This window comes from Vidua chalybeata, chromosome 4 (assembly GCF_026979565.1).
Source record: "Vidua chalybeata isolate OUT-0048 chromosome 4, bVidCha1 merged haplotype, whole genome shotgun sequence".
Lineage (NCBI taxonomy): Eukaryota > Metazoa > Chordata > Aves > Passeriformes > Viduidae > Vidua > Vidua chalybeata.
Genome location: NC_071533.1, coordinates 619,670 through 637,922, shown reverse-complemented (window position 1 = coordinate 637,922; position 18,253 = coordinate 619,670). Strand labels below are relative to the sequence as shown.

Genomic DNA, 18,253 nt, shown 5'->3' with positions numbered 1-18,253 from the left:
AGGGCTACTTAAAAGCACAGAAGAGGAAAAATAGTAAAGCAGACAGGAATGAGTAAAGATGAAAGTCTACTACTGTGAAGATTGAAGAGAAAAACAGAACAAGTTCCTGGGAAGCTTGCTTCTCCAACTGAAGAACAAAGAGTTCCTCTGATATTGGAAGCAGTTATTTCAACATGGCAGTCCCATCATAATGCTTGCAAAATGAAACAGACATACAAGTGAGGAACTTGTTTGGAAGATGTGGCATGAGGATGTGGTGGTGGCTGCCCAAACATTGGGAAACAACTTCTTGGTGTGTGGTAGGTACACAGAGTGAGTTTGGCATGCTTCCCCATCACCCCCAACAACAGAGCTACAACAAGATGAACTAGCGCTCCTGGTGAGGGCCCACAGCTGCACCATAGGTTCAGTATCAGAAGTCCCTGGCTTCCCAAAGCCCTGCAGAGCTGAGATATGCTAGTGGCAACTGGAATGCCATATTCTCTCCCCTCTCTGGACTCACATCAGTGGCCATGCTTGATTCCCATAGCAGATTGGATTCACCAGACTTGGGTTGTTTTGCTTCTTACCCATTGCTGGAAGTCACTGTCCCCGACCCCTCCCAGCTTTGTATATAAAGTCTATGTCTATCAGTCACCTGGCACAGGAGCTTCAACTCAGGATCTCTGCCCCGCTCCAAAACACCCCAAAAAGAAGGCTGGAGAGCCCTGTTCTGTTTCCTGATCTCTCACTTCTCATAAATATCTGATCAGCAATTCAGGATTGAAAGAGACCTCCTGGGCGGGGACAATTAACTCATATAGAACCCAGTCCTACAATGGCTTTTACAGAGCCATCAAATTAATCTTAAAATCAGAGAAGCTTTCTGACAAAGGAACTGGCACAAGGGGTTAGAGTTGTAATTAGTTTACCAAGTAGAGCTTAGCACTACCTGAGGAGACAGAAAGCTTCCAATGAAGGAAGGACACGTTGTCTTTTCGGCAGACTCCTTATATTGTTTAACAACTATTTTCAGACTGCTGCTTACTGTCATCTTTGACTAAAAAGACTCCAAAACACCAAGCCCAGTAGGGCTTGACAACAGGAGGAGGAAAAAGAAAACAGAAGGAAAAAGAGAAAAGGAGCCAATTGCGTGAGACACAAAGGAAATGCGGAACTTAATTTAAAGAGTTTAATAAGTCATCTTTTGTCAAGCTTTTACCACACTACAGCCAAGGCTATGAAAACTGTCTTATAATAATTTATGAAACAGAAAATCAAACATGCACACACCAGACCACACCCCTATCACCTGTGTCAGTGTGGAGTTACCAAGCAGATCTCCATTCACTTACCTATTTCCTTGAAGCCCTTTTGAGGTGCTGCCCTCCCACTCTGTTCCTTACTGCCCAGATCGGCTAAGGAGAACAAACAAGACACACAGAGCTTTGGCATTTGGTGTTTTCTTAATAGCTGTGGCAAGAGCTCTTTTATCAATGAGAAATGGTTCAAGAACCAAACACAATACACTACTGCTGGAGCAATACATTTGTTTGTTTTACTGCTCTTTTTTGTCCTTTCAGTCAAACAGCAACACCTTTCAGTAGAGTATCCAAGAACTATTAATTATTTTACTGATTACATACAAAATAACCTTTTCTGCTTACACAGGAAAGATACACAAACCCCAGCTTATTATCATGGATAATTTAAGTTAGAACCACAGATGCAAAACTAAGTGGTGCTTCCTGAAGCTACTCACAAGGAAGTGTAAAAACAGAACACACCAATCAAGCATCTAGTTGGATTGGCTCATTTGCTCTGCACCCAGGTTTTGAATACAGTACTTGTTAAAAGACGTACATAATGTCAGTGGGGTCTGAAAAAGCCTCTTGCAAAAGCTAGGTATAAAATTAGTACTAGCTCTAAGCTAGGGTATTTTCGAAACTTTTTTGCCTCCTTTTGAAACTACTCTAGTTTTTTGTAGCCTTTCTCAATTACTTCTTCCTGTCTAAAGAACAAATTAGAACAAGCAACCCCCACCAGGTAATAGACTTGGAACACCTTTTGGTATTTTAAGCTGAAAAAAGACTACCACCATTACCTATTTCGTGTTTTTTTTTTTTCTCCTCAGATTTAAAGAGATGAAGCCCTAGTGCCTCTCTTTGAAGGGGGATGAGGAGAGCTGTACATGTTGGCTATTTGCTAAGATAAAAACCTAGAAAATAGCTAACTACGTGTGCAAACACTTTTAACTGCAACTAAGAGGACACCGTTCTCATATGCAGGGTTTTTACACACTTAATGACTAATCTTATGAAATTGAATTTAAAACAACTTTCACAAAAGTGCTAACAGAAACTTTAATCTATTCTGTATCCCTTTTTAAAAGTACACTAAGGAACGTGTTACCACACAACTCAAGAAGTGACTACGCAATCAGAGAGAAACAATATCGAAACACAGAACTGAAACAAGGAGTGTCACAGGTTTTGAACCTCCTTTACTAAATCACCATTAAGCATATAAAAAAAAAAATTGAACAAAAAGTCACCAGAACAGATGACAAACAACTCCATTCATCTAAGAAGCACCTACACCATATCTAACACTTCCTGCCTACTTGTGTTTCAGCATTACTCTAGAACCTGAAAATGTTCTGGGATAAACACAGCCTAAGCTTCCAGAAGCAGCTTTTACAAAAATGTAGTCTCTTCACCTACTAACTAGAAAACCACCCAAAGAGTCTTTCAATCTTCTGACTACATTTTCACATCAAGAACTCTGCTTAAAGCAGTAAAAAAAATGAGAAAAAATAACTTAATGAGTGTCTCTGCTCCCTAGACTAGAGTTCTCAACACAAAAAAATACTCTGAGAGTTAATAAAGTTCTTCAAGGCCACTATTCAGTTTCTAACAGTGTGAGAAGAAAATACCCTTGAGAGACAGCATAACCCCTTTTATTAGTCACTCACAACACTCAGTTACTGCATCAGCACAGTGACAGGGCCAAAGCCAACCTGCAGAGCTGAACCACAGCACCCCCACTCACAAAGCTGCCCACCCCATGACCAACTCACTCAACCAGCCTGCCTTTTTAACTTCTCTGGAGTAATAAAGGAAATCAAGGTCAGCTGCTTGTCATTAAAAACTTCCTCTCATCTCTTTAACCTGCTTTGGTGCTGGCTGCAGTTACTCTCACCTGTTCTGGAATCACAGCTTATAGTGCAAAGCAGCTGTGTAGCTGTCATCTCTACCCCCTTCATGGTTTTGTGGATCTTGACCAAATCCTCTCTCAGCTATTCCCTTTCCACACAGAAGAGTTCAACCTTCTTCAGTCTTTCTCATAGGAGAGCTGCTTGATCTGCTCGAATGCTTTAAGTGCTCCTCCCTGTGCCTTCTCTAACCACAGAATGTCCCTTACAACAAGGCACAGCAAAGTGGGATTTATGGTTTTAACATTTTTCTACATTAAAGTGTCCTGGCCCCATGGTCAACAAACCTCCTCAGAAACTTACTGCCAAGCAAGGAAGAAATAAGACATGAGGTCTCACCTAAATTTGTCCATAAAGGATTCCTTCTTCCTTTGCTAAAATTTTTGCCCCAGGAAATAGAACATTGTGTTTTGTAATTACACAGGCTGCACTGAAAGAGCAACTGCAGGCGCATCACAGATTTCCCACCTAGGAGAAAAACTGTCTGCTGTTACCCAAATTACATCAGCTAACTAGAAATTACCATTTCACACCTCCACGAGCCACAAAGCATGGGGTGATCACTTTAGTTCTCACTTTAGTGTTGGGAGCCACCACTTACAGCTGTAACACACAGTCAAGGGGCTCACCCATTCAGGTAGAATTAACTGTGTGTTAGCGTCACTTGTGGGAGACAGTAAGGCCAACAGTTGCCTACGGCAAAGGCAGACTCATTTCTACGTTTTCCTTGCTTTTGTGGGGATCTGTGAACAGGTTCCAAAGACGTGGCAGGCAGATCCAGAAGTGCTGGTTGTCTGGTGACCCTGCAGTTAAATTGGGCACTGTACATTTCAGATGATCACTGTTGGAAAGGCTAAAGAACTACAAACCCTACTTAAATAAACGTGTTTGGCTGCTTATGACGGCATATCAATTAGGAAGCAAAAGCAGCTAACACTGTCTTGGTATCAGTTAAGGAAGGTGATAGTTGTACTTTGCTCTGTAAAAACTCTTGAGGTGTGTGCATCTATAGCCAAAACAATCGAGGCTGAGGAAAAACACTTAAAGAACTCAATGTCAATCATCATGATCCATAAACCTGCTGGAGAAATTCCTTCCACTTTGGCCAGACCTGTGCAAATCAGTAGAAATGCACAAGGGACAAAATCTTCAATATAACTCGCACATATTGTGCAGCTCAATTAACTGGATTTGCAGAATCACAAATCTGGAAATAACAGTGTAGTATTTCTTGATTTTTATGAGCATGATAAAAACTCCACCAGGATGAAAATGCAACAGGGAACATTGTCTTCCTCCAACACAATGAAGTTCTAACCTCATTCTGTTGGATGAAGGCACTCCACAACCTCACAGAAATATGTCACATCAAAAGGCATTTCTTGCTCCTCAGCCAGTAAAAAAAAACTTTTTGACATCACTGTCCAAATGACATCACTGTCCAAATTAAAAGCAAATCAATTAAATTTCTCCCATGAAAAATAATATGAGGGTGGCCCTTTGGAAAATAATTTAAGGTTCTTCAAAAGTGCTTTGAAGTGTTTATTAACTCTGTACAAAAATTAAGAATGCTACATATTTATAGCATTTTGTGATTTTTTATTTTTTAATTTGATTCTGATCTCCTTATCACTATTTTGGATTCCAAGACTCCAAAATTTTTGCAACATGGAATTTCTTTGTTAGGGTCTGGAACATACTAGAAAGCAAAAAAACCCTGTTTCGGTATTTTGCTGTATACCTTATACACCTTATAATCATAGTTTAGCTAATAATGAATGCCTCATATTTACTTCGAAAGAAATACAAAATTGTTAAATACAAAATCATACACGTATCTGGGGTTTGAAATAAAATCAATTTGGCAATAGCATGGGACCATAATAGGCAAAGACAGGACACTATGATGTACATACACCTAGAGTTGATGGAAACTCAAGGCAAGTTTGCCATTACAAAGCAAGGAAGGACGCCATTACAATAAATGTAGGATGTTATGAGAAAATCATTCAATCTTGAACACAGTAATTTTCAATAAAATGTTGTGTCTGACCTATTCTCATCTGCCCAAGATAGGAAATTGGGAAGGCAGAACAATGACAAAATCAAGCAAGTCTGACGTGCTGACAGGAGAGTGGGTGGGGAATAATACAAATAATCACTCCTGAGCTAGTATTAAATAGCACACAGTAATTAAGTTCAAAGTGCTACCACCACTGTGAGACATCTTCAGTACAACATTCCATGAAGAAACCTTTCATTTTTTTACCAAGATCTGGTAAATAATTGTAATAGAATTCCCCAGGTACCTGCACCGACTGCCACTTTTAGAGGTTTGAGAAACTTTAATGATTTGTTCTATATGTAAGAAACAGAAGAGCTCTTAAAAAACTCTGTAATTAATACAAAGAAAAACTGTATGCCCCAAATAAATTGGATTAATTTGAATGAAAGTTAAGTTTCATTTTCTTTTGCAAGCCGTCTTGACTAAAATGGATATCAATTTAAAGCTTATGTTCGTTTTTCTTATCATGCTATTTCATTAACTTATCATTCTAATTTCATTAGCTTTTTTTTTTGTCTGACGAAACTTAAACATTCGCTTTTATTAAAGGAGTAACTTGATCTGTCAAATCAGGAAGACAATATGACACTTCTTGTCCTTTAAAGCTCATTGCAAAAACTCCAGTGAACATGTAAGTTAAAAGAAACGGGGAAAGTGTGGATTTTAGAATGTGTGAGAGGTGAGGGGCAAATCTTGTTGTTTTTTACTGTCTGTCAGCTATGAGATTACAGTTTTATTATATTTTGATTTATCACTATTAGATAACAAGCAAATAACACAGGGAAAAAAAACCCAAATCCACACCCACACCCACACACCCAGCTGGATAATAAGCGTTCGTATTTAAAGCCTGCCGGGTGAGAAGGGTCGCGATAACTGCGTTATTTAGTTGCTGCTTAACTAGCCAAGCAGTGGGACGCGGCTCGGAGCAACCTGGGCTAGGAGAAGTTATCCCTGCCCAGGGCAGGGGGCTGGAAACGAGAAGCAGCCGCACCGGGGCTGATTGGCGCAGGCGGCCCCGGTCCCGCCCGCCAGAGGCGGGCACAGGGGACCTGCCCTGTGCCGGGAGCTGCCCGCCGTCCCGGCAGCGGGGCAGTGCATGGGGCGGGAGGGCAGCCGAGCCTTTCCCCGGACGCAGGGGCGAGTGGCAGCGCCGGTGCATGCAGTGGGGCGGAGCGGGGGCAGCCCGGAGTGATGCGAAGTTGAGGCAGGACGGAGCGAGGGAGCCTCCTCTGCTCGCAGGGCAGCCCAGCCCCGCAGCAGGTGCAGCGGAGCCCGGGCGGAGGCACCGGCGGGCCCGGCGCTCTCGGCGCCGCAGCAGCGCCGCAGCCCGGGCCGGGCGGACCCGGCTGAAGGACAAGAGCCCCGAGCGGAGCTGCGGTCTTCGTCTCCTTACCAGAGGCAGCGACGCGGAGGAGCGGCCCTGAAGGGAGAGCGGTGAGGGGCCTCGGCGGTACCGGGGTCCCGGCTGCGGCGCGGAGCGGAGGGTCCGAGTGGGGAGGGGGAGAGGGGATGTCGTTCCACCTCGCTGCTTGTCCCAGTCTACCTTCCCTCTCTTCCCTTCCCGCAAGGGGAAGGGTGGTCGCGGCAGAGGGTCTGGTGTAGCGGGAGGAGAGAGAGCCATTCAAAGGGATGGGAGGGGTGAGAGTCGAGGGGCTGAGGGGAAGAGCCATGGAAGTCGGGTGAGTACTGGGGAGCTGAGGGGAAGAGCCGTGCCGTGAGGCGAGAGCCGAGAGAAGGAGCCGCAGGGGAGCCGCGTCGATGCAGTGTCTCTGAGCGAGGGGACAGTGTGACCTGAGGAGGGAGCTGAGGGGTGTGGGGGAGCGCCATGTCCTGAGGGGCGCCAGAAGGACACATCCCTTCCCGCCCTTTTCGTGAGGGGCGCTCGGGCGGGGACACGAGAGGGCCCCGGGGGAGGCGCGCAGGTACCTGTGAGGCGCGGCAGGCGGGCACTCATCGGGCGGGCTCTGGCGTGGTCGTCGTCCGGCGGCGAGTGCGGGGAAGCCCGGCAGGTGCTGGCGCCGCTCCCTGAGGGACTTGGGGCGCCGTGAGGGAAGAGGGAGCAGGGAGGCTGAGGGGGCGCCCGCCCGCGGGGTCCCTCAGCGGCGGCTCCGCAGCCCTGAGGGGAGGCGCGCGCGCGGGGCTCGGCGCGCGCGGGGCGCTGAGGGCGGGAGCGGGGGCGGGGGGGGGGGGGGGGACGCGGGAAGTCGCCGCTTTTCGGACGCGGAATTCTGGCCGGTCTCGGCCGGTCCCCGTTTACTGCTTGGTGTCGCCGTGAGGGGCCGTCGCCGACAGCCGCCCCGCGGTGGTGTCAGCGGGGGTAGCACCGCGGCGTGTGGGAGCAGAGCCCCCCCTTGTTGGGTTGCCACCCGGCTGCAGGCTTGGGGACGCGGTGTGAGGGACATCGTGGACCTGGGATGGCTCCCAGAGCGCCAGGGATGCAGTGCCTTCCCTGGATATTCCCTCAGTTTCCAGCCCGGCCGCCTCTGAAGGAACGGCGTTGCGTAATTGCTGCTGCGCCTCCCGGTTGGGCTCATAAAGGAGGAAAACGGTGAAGCGTGAACTTTTCGGGCGACACATCGCTGAAGTTGCGGTATTTAAGCGGGTATCGAGTGGTATTTTGTCTCTTACTGCCTAAATAACCTACTCGTTTGAGCCCTGGCCGTGGAACAACAGGGAATTTTTGGGCAGTGCGCAGCCCGTTTTGCGTGCTCGTCAGAGTTCCCTGGGGATGGACAGCAGGGAGCAACTCTAGTAGTAGGCATCCTTGAAGGTCTTCCCCCCCCAAGCAAAGACCTTGAAATGAATATATTTTGATTTCTTTTTTTTTTTTTTTTTTTTTGTGTTACGACCAAATTACTTAGTTTTGGGAATAATTCACGGGATATTACTTATTTCCAGACTTTTATTGCCAACGTTTTCTCAGTTAACGTTTCCAGGCTGAAGCTGCCTGCTTTTCCAAGCAGTTATCACACAAGGTCACTTAGATTTTTAGCTGAGCTAGTTTTAAAGCACCGACACTTCGTAGTGTGCAATTAACCTTTGCTTCACGTTTCCTTGTTTTTGTTCCTTTGTTTCAGTCATTGATCCAGGCCGAACACTGGATACTGCAGTGGCTTTTCTTTTCCAAAAGACCAACCAGTTTGTGCTGGAGTCTTCTGCTCTGAGACAGCTTTCATGCTGTTGTAAAAATATTTCAGTTGAAATACAGGGAAATGAGTATTTAGCACAAATGCTTGTGATTTATTTTTCCTTTTTTTGGCGTGTCTTCTGTTAACAGAAGCTCTTTATGGAACCCGAGAAAAGAAAATGTTTGTTTTGTGATGTGTCTGTTAAATATTGAGACTCAGAGGTGAGGATCATGTCAGGGTGTTGTAAACAGGAGTTTTTCTTTTCTTAGGGTGCCTCTAAAACAGTTGGGTTGTTCTAAAGCAGGATTTGGGTGGAGAAACCCGTGGGATTAACCAGGGCTAGAGGTGAGGACGTCTGAAATGGTCCTGCATCTTTTTTCTGTGCAGGGTGATGTCACCTGAGCTCTGAGTCCTCTCCTTGCCCGTGTGAGTGGATGGGAGGCAAGTGACTTGCTGAGTAAGTGCTAATGAAGCAGTTTTCATTTTTTATTTTTAAATTTCATTTTTAAAGAAGGCTTTGGTGGATGGAATCGGTGGCAATTGCAGCCGGGTGCGTGGCTGCTGTGCCCCGCTGGCACGGCTTTGTGTGTGGCCTTCTCTCTACCTGTTGAGACATGCACAGAGGACGTGGTTTGCCGGAATACTCTTCCTACTACTTGAAAAGTGTTCTGCGATAATTAAAAGTGTAACAATGTCTGTTCTGACTTGGTTATTTTCTAATTGATGCTCTTGAGCATGAGATACATTACATTAGTTTTGATTTAAACTGCAGAGTGTTTATTGCCCTTGCCTGCTGTTACCCACTTTGGGCTCTTTAAAGTGCTTTTTGTCCACATTGCTGTTTTAGCCAGGTTGCTCCCTTCAGAACAGTAGAAGAATTTACCTTGGTTTATTCCTTATTGGTCAAATATCTTGTCTTTTACGCACAAGAGAAATCCCACTGCAGTATTATAGCCTATTGGGCTGTTTGTGGTGAGATCAAATTCGTGGGATGATTAGCAAATGAAATAACTTTTTTCCTCCAGCTCTAGACTTTCAACAAATATTTTTATTTCTGTTTGATTATTACAAAGTCATATTTGTGAAGAGAACAGAACTGTGTTTGAGAAGTGCTGACACATGAGAAGCATTTGACATCATTCACCTCCTTTGTTGGTATTTCTAGTCCTCAGAAAAATTTTAGCATGGATTGAGTTCTTATTGTTGTTTTAGAAAGTATCTTTGGGCTGAAAACTGACTTTCTGATACAGCTCCAAGTGTTTGTGAATAGATATTGTAGAGGGCTCTTCTCCCTGTTTTCCAGGAAGTAAAATACACTGGAAGCATTTCATACATTTCTCTGTCCTTCCCCCAGGACAGCTTTGCTGGGAGGTAATTTCCAAGACTTGTGACATAAGGTTTCCTGAACCTTTTGATGAATTACTTTTGATCTTTCATGACACTTGGATGTATGTATGTTAAAATGCTCAGGGTGTGAGGTCCTGATATTCCGTGTAAGAAATAAGCATTGAAGTGGCTTGTAGCCCAAACTGTGCCTATGAACTGGTTTGTCATGCCCATAATTTTATTTGTGTAGGGAAACAAGCATAGCTTTCTTCTTTGCTCTGTGCTGTTCTCTCCTCCTATGAATGGATGGTTCAGCTTCACAAAAAATAAGCAACTTAAGAGTATTTTCCCTTCTTACTCAGTAACTAAGGGGACAGTTAATGGGAAGTCTTGAGTCAGCTTCTGGAAGTGAGCCTTAATGCCCTGCAGAAACAGCATGTTTAAAAAAAAAATAAATTCAAATATTAAGGCTGTGTCTCAGTGTATTTAGAGGGAGGTAACAGTGTGAATGTAGAAGTTGGACTAAAACTTCCAAGTTTCTTAGTCCAAGACTATATTCCATTAGAGAAGTTATTTTCGCCACCAGTCTAGAAAGTTATTTATTTCTTATACCTGCAGATGGAGTGCATAAGTATAACCAAAACGTCAAACATGAAATTTAGACATCCAGGATTTTAGATTAAAATTCAGTTGCATATTCTGTATTTGTGTTGTTTTGGGTTTTTCTGCAGCCCCCATCCCATTTGAAAGTTATTTTGAGTTAAGTCAAATGAATAAGGTGCTTTAATGCCAGGAGTACCAATTCATGAAATATACATTTTTAAAAGTATTGCTAAAAGTTTCAACAAAAATTAAGTGCTAGCTTTAAAAAAAAAAAAAAAAAATCACAAAAACCTAGCACAAAGCAAACAAAAAGAAAAACAAAGAGGCCTCAAGAAAACACATGGCCAGTACTCACGTGTTCTAACTTGCTCTTAGCTTTATTTCCAGGACATCATAGTTGTCTACCCAATTTAATGTTTCAACTGAGAAATACTCAAATTTGAGGCAGAGTGAGGTCTGCTTGACACTGCAAAGTGAGGTTTTCTGGCTGACATTGCAAGTGAGATGGAAGGAGCATCTCTCTCTGAAAGACATCTGGGTGAGGAGCAGGAGGTATGCCCAGGGTACTGCTGTCAACACGAGAAGCACAGCTTGCGAGGTGAGGTGGGAAGTGTGGCAGCAGAGCCTGCCGCCACGGCCAACCCCAGCAGCTGTGCTAGCACTTCATGTAGTATCTGCTTCACATTTGTAAGTGCTAGGGATTTTAAAATGAGAGAGCTGTTAGAGAGTGTAATGCTGTTTGCTAGGACCTCAATGTTTTTTTTTTTTTTTTGGTGGGTTTGCTTGGGAAGCCACTTGTGGCAATTGATCATAATGCAAACCTCTGCTGAGAAGTACTTCTTTTTGGTAGTATGGTGTGCTGCGGTGGACCTTGCAGCAGTATCCTGCTCAGGAGTGTTCTTGGCTAGAAGCTTGCTGCCGCTGGGGAGCTGGGTTTGGCATGGTCCAAAGTCACCATAGCTCAGTTAAAACCCGTACATCAATGCACTGTAAATGCCAGCAAAGCTTTGCTGGAGAAATACACCCCTGATGAAGCCTTGCTGGTCCTTAGAAAAACTTTATTGCCTTAAACTGAGCTTTGAGGGGTGTGTGGTGATGTGTGTGGTGTTTGGTCCCTGGGCACCGAACTTTACCATAAGTAATCAAGCTTAAAATGCTCGTGTGAAGTTTTGTCCGCACACTCTCTGCTCCCCAGCAGTGCAGAGTGGAAAATTCCACGTGTCGTGTGTTTCAGTAACATGTCTGGATAGGCCACTATAGTGCTTGGGGCATCCATGACTCGTGGGGCTAAAAGTAAATGGGAGCTGCTGGTGTCAGTCTTGTGAGGACTTGTGTGGAAACTTGCCCAAGGACGGTTGATGATTATCTGAGTTTTTTTTTTTCAAGTTGAGAATCCTGAAAAACAGATCTGAGTGTGTAAAATACGGGAGTAAAGCTGTCATAGTTCTTTAACCACTCCTAATGATAAATCATTAATTACTGTGCTTTGTGACGCTTTGGAAATTATTTTGCTGGTTTATCGATTAGCTTTATTTTCATGGAAGTACACTTGGGGACTGGAGTATTCCAAACCATTTTATCTCAGACTATACTTTTATTAGACAATCAGTCTTGCCTTAAACTGCTTATTAATGAAATAACTACAGATATGGGCTATAAAGTTATTTCTATTTTAAACCCCCATCAGGTATTTATTGCTATGTAGTGTTCATGTTGAGAAAGTTTTAGTTGCTTTCCAGAAGTAGAGGAATACCTGAGAAGTGCCATTTTGGTGGGTAGGAACAGACATGTGCCTGTGTAGAACCACTTGGAGTGTGCCTGGATGGGTTACTGTTCATTTGTTTTGGTTTTACACCCAGATTGTTCTGGGAATTGTAGTCTTGGAGATGGGAACCATCTTTGTCTTGACCCATTGTAACCTTTGGATTTATTTTCTTCTTTCCCTAGTATTTGTGAATTAACAGATTGTACCTAAGTCTTAGACTGTCTTTGAAAATCTACAAACCCTGTCTTTAGATTTTGAATTATACTCTAGACTTACTCAACTACTGGTGCTAGAAATTCGCAGGAAGCTTATGTGTGTTTAAAAATTTTTGTACAGCTACCAAAAAAAAAAATTTAAAAAAAGCCCCACCCCTTACTAGAGTGTATTTTGCACCTTTTAGAAGATTCCCAAGTTGATTTCTGTCCCATGTAGCTCTGGTAAGTGATGTGGTCTTGCTCTTAAAATCAGAATCTCAGGATTAAACTGTACAGGAAAGCTGTTACGCTACTTTTTACCCTTACTCTAGGCCCAGATTCTACTAGAAAATAGTTCAAAGCAGGCACTCAAAATACAAATCTGAAAGCAACAAACAACTGAATTTGAAGAAAACCAACCTGTAAATTTCGAAACAGAAGCTATTAATTAACAGACTGAATAAGCTAAATGTTTTTGGCATGTGGTGTTGCTGCAATTATTTTAATGGGGCTGAATAAGAGCAAACCATGATGAAACCAAGTGTTTTTACTTTATTCCAGGTTGTATTTCCCACTGCTGAAACAAACCTGTGATAGTTTCCTTTGTGATTTTTGTTTGTGTGCCCTGTTAAAATGTGCTTATTTGCTATAGGATGAAGTCAGAAACGGAACAAAGAAATTCATTGAGTGCTTCTGGGTGTCATGTGATGGCGTGACCAGGGAGAGCTTGTACCAAGCTGAAGCCAGCTGGAATGAAAAGCAAAGCATCCCCCCAATAATTATTGAAGTTTAGTGAAAATCCCAGTAAAATGGGTTTCAGTTTAAAACTAATGTTGTCTCAGCACCTGAGGCTTGTTCATGAGGCAAAATTCATGCTTGGGTGATGGTAGCACATAACTACAGGCACCAACAAATTAGGCTCACAGCAAAGTGCACTGCAATTTCTTCCAGCCCCTTCTTCAGAGGGCCATTATAGCAAAGGACATCCAGTCATTAATTCCAGTGTTGAAAATCAGAGTCAGGTTTTTTTCTTATTTTCATTTTTCCATCTTTTTAGCACTTCATTCAGCTGCTATTTCAGCCTGTCTTTTGATGCCAGTGTGAGACCAAAGGCTTCATGGGCAGCTTTGACCCTTCAGTGGAGGCATCTTTGTCTCCATCTGCTCCTGTGGCACTTACGCCTCATCCTCTCCGCAGGTAGAAAGTTTCCTTTTATTTTCAGCACTTAGTCCTGTGGTGAGTTATTCTGTTCCTGGGCTCTTCAGGGCACGGTGGTCGCACAGCAGGAGCAGGGCCAGTAAAAAAACATCTTCACCAGCACGGGTGTCCCCTGGAAATGTGGAATAACCTGTTGGCTTCTCTCTGTTGATACCCCCAGCCCTGATGTCACAGCCATATTTCTGGTTCTTTCTGGTGCAAAGTGGCTGCAGCAGGTGGAGAAACAGGGTTTCAGGTCTGGGTACTGGGAGGGAAGGTCTCCAGGAGCTGAGGGGACTTTGTCAAGGGACTTGAGTGTTGTTGCCAAAACACCGTGTCGTGAGTCAGTTCCCGGTAGCTGCAAAGGAAGAGGTTGTAATTTGTCAGGAAAGGTTCTCACGCCGTGTTGGACCAAGCAGACAAATCTCTCCACCAGGAGTGTGCGTGTCTCACTTGCGAACAGATGGCTCTTGGCTGTGTGCACGCAGCAGTTGTCTTTCCGAGGTGCCAGGGGCGGGACAACCACGGGCAGCAAGGAGCAGATCTGCCTAATGGAGAGCGCCAATGCGGAGCAATCCGAGCTGCTGGCACACCGAGTCAGGTTGTCCTCGGTGGAAGGCTCACAGGGTTTGGAGCAGTGTGTGAGTGCTTGGCTTTGCTAGTCTTCACTGTGTAAAGTGTTACAAGTTACAGGGATCTTGAAATGCCCCGTTTGAGATGCCCAGTGCAAAACAGGACAAAAAGGACTGGCTGTTCTTGCTCTCTTTGCTTTTATTTGGGTTATTAAAATGACTCAAGAATGTCTTTTGATTTGTTTTGATTACCCTACCTGGTAGGTCTACAGAGGTTAATGTTTCACAGGTTTTAAAATCTTGATTAAACTCAATTCCATGCAGTTAGTTGGGCTGAACTTGGAAAATGGATGCTTGTACAATACTGACCTTGAATAAATTTCATAATTTTTACTGTGTATTGTTTGCTCAGTTTTAGTGCGTGGAGTGTTAAGGAATGTAGGTCATGTGGAGTGGAAGCTGCCTCGGCCCTGTTGGAACTTAGTTCACCTTATGAAAATATTTAATTAGACTTGAATCCTTTACTCTCAGGGAAATCAGATTTTGACTGGTACAGTCACTACTGCAGCATTATGACCCCAAAGCATGCATGTTTATAAGGGACTTGATTAAAAGATCAAATTATTGCTATTAATAGATGTGGAAATCCTGAGTAGATTTAGAACATAACCACTTCATAAAGATAATATTTGTGAGTATTTAATCTTTTTAGATATGATCAGTCTTTTCAGAAGTTTGGGGCAGTTTGCTGTAACCATGAAGAATCACAGAGCACTTCTTTCCAAAAGCCAGTGGTGAAGTGTTACCAGGAGTGTTATACTTTGGCCACTTGCTCTAAAGTTGTTTTAATAGGACAGAATGCCTTGCATAAGAGTTGTATTCCCATGTAACTTCTGAAAGATCCATCTACTAGCATGCTTTTTGAAAATATTTTGTGTATAAACTATAGAACCTTTCTTTTGAAGAAGTACCTCTTCTGCCATGCTATCTGTGAAGTGAGGATTTCTAAAATCCTTTTTCTACCATGGCTGAGTACAAAAGCTTCGGTAAAACCCTTCAATGTTTGATAAAACCTGTTGCACATACAGTAAGTGGTTGCTAAAAGTGGTTTCATCAATTGCGTATCCTTTTGACTCCCTCTTAATAGCTCCTTTGCTGTTTGCATAGCTGACACAGTGAGTCTGACAGAGGATTGTAATGCCTATAAATCTTCCTCTTTTGCCTGTGGATGAGATGTTCTTGTACTCATTGAAATGCTTCAGTCATTGGATAGAAGAAGGTGTTTGGGAGACTGTACAAAGCAAATGCAAAAGCCTGCTCTTGTTGCTACACGTGTCTTACTAATTTCTTAATTTATTCATTTAGTTGGAAAAAGGAGCCTGTGGTTGAAAGCCAAATCACACCACTCATCTAAAACATTGCAACACAGAATAGCAATCACAGCTTACACTGTGCCTCAGCAATTAGTAACAGGATGTGTGATAGAGAAAATTTCAGGACATAAACCCAAAGGCTGTACAGTACCTGGTACCAGAGTCTCTTCCCAGATGATTTCCTGATTCTTTGCTCCGAGACTCAGCGCGTTTCTATGTTTCTGGTGCTTTTTTGCTGCTTTTCAGCATGGGGTCACTTAGTTCCAAGGGCTTCCTGATCTTAAACTGCTGTTTACAGCCTCGAGTCAGCTTGTGGGCCTGGTTTACTGTCATGCTCCTAAAGGACTAGGGAGTAGTATTTTGGATTGACTGTGGAATATGTACAGCACAGCAAACAGTACTATGGGCTAAGAACATGTTTTACATTTTCCAGCTTAAAGGAATGATGAGGAGGCAAGTTTTAGCTTGAAGATCATGGTTGTCCTTACTGTCATCTGTTATGCCACTGATTAAAATCTTCCTGTCTCCATGATAAAATTATTTTCTGAGATTTGCTGTCAGACATAATTTGGTCAGTGTATTTCCTCATGCAGGTAGCATTTCTGGGTGCTTGGCAAAAAATGCTGAGGTGGACTGCTATTAAATCTTAAAATATTTGGGGGGAATGTGAAAAATTAGACATGTTGAAGGATGTGTAAAAGGAAGGAGTTCTTCTTTGGTCACTCCTTTGGTTTGGAATCAATGCATATTTGTGTGTAAGTGTATTTCTGTTTTGTTGTTATTATCAACTGCACGTGTTTGGCTGGCACAGCTAAGATTTGGGTTGAGTACATGCATATTTAGCATACAATCATCCTGTACTCAGTATTAGTGAAACCTTCTCTTTGTCTTGAAATATTTTATTTGTCTTTCAACATGATACCTAAGTGCAAGTGCCTTCTGTTAGTCATTCCTGGCTATCTGGGGTTTGATAAAAGGCTTTGCTTACAGGGCCTTTGGTCGTGCAACCTGGGTTTTAGGGCTTGGCTCTGTGTTTGTATAGCTGAGGTGTTCACAAGCCTCTGGAGGATGGGTATCATGTTTTACCTGTGAAACTGTTTTTAATAGCAGCTAAAGCAAACAGAACTGCACACGAAGTAAGTTCATGTCAATGGGGTTTGGAGTAGGCAGGGCTGGAGCAGCAGTGAATTGGGTAATTCTGAGATCAGTGGTCATTCTTTCCCTGTTTTAATGCTTCCTTTCTATTGAGAGCAGTAGTAAACCGCTTATGTTGGCTTTTTGGTTTTCCCCCAGAGGCAGTTTGTAGTGCTCTCCATGACCAGTTCTTCTGCAGCTTCCCTCAGCATTTCTCTTGCTATGCTTTCAACCACGTGTGTCTTCCTACAGCTACAGTACATCTGATCTTGAGAGGAATCAACACCCTGTTTATGTTTAATCTGTGGTGAAGGCTGCAGTTGGGCATGGTAGGGTGGGATTGGCTCCTGAGGTGATACTGCCCTGCTCATGGTTCCAGTTTTTTGACCTCAGGTGGGATAACTGAGGTCAAATATGCCTTAGTGGGAGAAAAGCAACTGGCTCTGGAGCCTGGCATAGGTGGTTGCTCTAAGTAACTGAAAACTGGTCAAGGTCCCTCTACCTGTGTGGGAACTGCATCAGTTCTGCAGCTTTTAATGTAAGTTTAGTTGCTGATTAAATACATCTTTCTTTTGGAAAAAAATATAAAATTAAAAAATGGTGTTTCTGCCCTTTTTGTTCCAATTGGCTCAGATGCTAACATGAAGTTTTATAGAGTTTGCAGCTCCAAGAGCAGAGTCTGTGTTCTTCCTTCTAAAGTAAAGAGTTTTGTGTAATGAGGTGTAGTAAAGGGAGGGGGACAATACTGACAGCAAGATGAAGGAATAAATCTGCTTGTTAGCACCACAACTCTGGCAATTTGTAGTATGCACAGTTTGCTGAATTACATGAAAATCTCACATTTCCCCTTTTTAAAAAATTAATAATATTCCTGGGATGCACACAACAGCTTTCCATTTGGGCATAGTCATTTCATTGCTAATTAGCTCCCAGATTTGGGCTTGCAGAGGTGGCAGCCTGTTCCTTTAACCTGTGCTGTCTCTGTGGAATGGTAATGAGTAATTTGAGCCCTTTGGGTAAGGTGAGTGATCAGCAGCTCAGAGGTTGCTCCTTTGCTGTCAGAGGAGCGCTGCTGTTTGGGATGAAGGGCACCTTTCCCGGCAGAGGTCCTGCTCAAACTGCCCAGGTAAACTCAGCAAACCTTAGCAAATCTAAAGAAAGACTGAATGGAAGGGAGGAACTTAAAAAAGCAAATTGCATTACTGAACTCAAGATCTGTCAAACTTCCTTTGCTGCTTGTGAAGTCAGGAGTGTTCTTCTTAGTGAATAAGAAGGACTCTATATCCTTATGTGTAAGTGCCTAAGAACTGTTTAATCTTTTCAGTAGTGATAACGTGGGAGCAGTTTGCATTCAGGCTGTGCCAGATGGAGGTGAGTGAGAGGCTCTTCTGCCTCTGGTTCTCTCTGTGATGGAGGAAAACGTGGATAATGGTATTGCTGGCTTGAAAATAGCTATTTCCGAGTTTCAGAAATAGCAGGTAGGCAGCCAGGAGTGTAAAGCAGGAGAAAACCCTCAAACATGCCAAAAAGTTCTATTAGCAGTGATTAGCAGATTATTAAGGATTGGCAACAAATCTAAATGTAATCTTGGGTACGTGTTCTAGGACTGTAATTGACTGTTACACCAATTATTGCTTGGAATTTATTTAAAATAATTTAAGATTGATGTTTATATAAAGGACATTAAGCCTTAATGTTTA

At 43.3% G+C, this 18,253-nt stretch overlaps 2 protein-coding genes across 8 annotated transcripts in view; one reads left to right on the top strand and one right to left on the bottom strand.

Moving 5' to 3' along the window:
• ARSJ (arylsulfatase family member J) overlaps positions 1–7,364 on the bottom strand; it is a 152,656-nt gene extending 145,292 nt beyond the window's left edge. For all 3 annotated transcript variants that reach the window (XR_008430516.1, XR_008430514.1, XR_008430517.1), the window contains exon 1: positions 7,188–7,364. The gene's annotated coding sequence lies outside the window, so the exon portion shown is untranslated. The remainder of the gene's footprint in view (positions 1–7,187) is intronic.
• Positions 6,336–18,253, top strand: part of UGT8 (UDP glycosyltransferase 8) — a 35,939-nt gene continuing 24,021 nt past the window's right edge. Inside the window, exons 1-2 of one of the 5 annotated variants that reach the window (XM_053940699.1) lie at positions 6,336–6,695; positions 8,777–8,846. The gene's annotated coding sequence lies outside the window, so the exon portion shown is untranslated. Of the gene's footprint in view, positions 6,696–7,218; positions 7,271–7,577; positions 7,864–8,776; positions 8,847–18,253 lie in introns of those variants that run through there. The other 4 variants (XM_053940700.1, XM_053940698.1, XM_053940701.1 and 1 more) reach the window with 4 other exon arrangements.